Source organism: Neoarius graeffei, chromosome 5 (assembly GCF_027579695.1).
Source record: "Neoarius graeffei isolate fNeoGra1 chromosome 5, fNeoGra1.pri, whole genome shotgun sequence".
Lineage (NCBI taxonomy): Eukaryota > Metazoa > Chordata > Actinopteri > Siluriformes > Ariidae > Neoarius > Neoarius graeffei.
This window is the reverse complement of record NC_083573.1, coordinates 18188784-18190615: the sequence shown is the minus strand read 5'-3', so window position 1 is coordinate 18190615 and position 1832 is coordinate 18188784.

Genomic DNA, 1832 nt, shown 5'->3' with positions numbered 1-1832 from the left:
ACAGCTCATCATCATCTCTTCGCATAACCTAATATCAAACAACTTCAGCCACATGGTTATTAGCTTAATTGCAATCTCCCTGCATTGTGTTTGTGTCACAACTAATGACAGAAGAACTATGCAGAGTAGATTGCACCGACATCATGAACTCACTAGCAGGAAGCCTGTGTTGATGCAGACACTGATTGTTCCTCTTCAGTGAAAAGGACACAAAATATACAGACAAAGTTTCAGCCAGTATACAGCAGAATGTTGGATTAAAGACAACATGACTGTTCAGCCATAATACAAGAAGATATTTTCCCCTGTAATGAGTATTGCAATGATGTATGCTTTTTGTTCAAGGGGATTTTTCTAATACAATTATATTTGTAATTAGGCAAAATAGTTCATTTTTATAAAGAGTAATTTGTTTATTCTAACACATAGTCTGAAATGAATAATTTATTAAAGGAAGGTGTACTTGAATTGAAGGATAAACCCATTAAGTCTATGGATAAAAGATGCAAAGACATTGCTATTATTGACTGTAAAACTGTCATGCTCTGCCCCGGACTTCCACTCCCAGAGATTTATTATCTCCCAGTTCACCGCTAATCTGGATCCAAGATGGGACTTTCATCTTGCCGGCATTCACTTCCTGGTTTGCTCTGCTGTGTATAAAAAGGCCATTCTCAGACAGGGACCGTGCCAGAACGTCTCATTGGTTTTTCACGTCATCTCTGCGCCCTTATTGCTTCTTGGATTTTTGCTCTCTGTTTTGCCTGTTTCTTGTCACAATCTTTTGCACTATGTTTTTTGTCTTTTTGTTAGGACTGGGACTGTTTTGGCCTCTAGAGGCCGCTGTTATTTCCTTTTCTGGTCATGTTTGTTTTGGCCTCTAGAGGCCACCACTGTGTTCTGTGTTTTGTTTTTGTCTTATTGCCTGTTTCCTGCCCCGCCCTGTCCTTAATTAGTTTGTGTATTTATACCCCTGAGTTCAGTCCTCTTGTCACGGAGTCTTTGTGCTGTTATGTTTAGCTCCAGTTTCCTCTGTACCGTGTTCCTTGCCTTTGTCTTTTTGGTTTTGCACTTTGCTTTGCTTTTTGGACTTTTGGACCTAGTATTTACTGTTTTTTTTGGATCTTCTGAGCGTTTGCATTTTTGCCTTTTCTCTTCTTATTTTTGGACTTTGAACTTTTGGATATTTTTTATTTTCCCTTTATCTTCTGAGCTTTTGGATTACTTTTGTTTTTTGCCGTGGATTGTATATATTGTAAATAAACCTTTTGATACTTTTCTACTTCCGCCTCACGCCTCTGCATTTGAGTCATCCCCCTGGTGGCCTAGTGGGGGTTTGCTGGATTATCACACCAGCGAACCAGGTTCGAATCCCAGCAAAACCCTAACAGAAAGACTCTATCATGACCGACTCAGCAGAGGCTGCTTCAACTGTCTACCTGGCCAACCTTCAGGGAATTATGGCAGCTCCGACATGCTTCGGAGCGACCATGGACGCTCATGGACGAACGCTCACCAGCCAACGTGAGGCCCTTGCTCGCCACGAGGAACTGCTTCAGCAAATTGGGAAAACCCTGGCACAGCTGACACCTCTGCCTGCATATCCTGATCCGGCTCCTGCTCCCGCTCCAGTGCCTCCCGCCACACTGTCTCCTTCACCTCGCGAACCCAGCCTTCCTGCACCACAGAGGTATGACGGCAAGCATGGTGAGTGCCGGGAGTTCCTTACCCAGTGCCAACTCACCTTTGAGCTCCAGCCTACCACCTACACTATGGATCGCCGCAAGATTGCCTTTGTGATAACCTTGTTAGCTGGTAACGGGCTTGGGCAA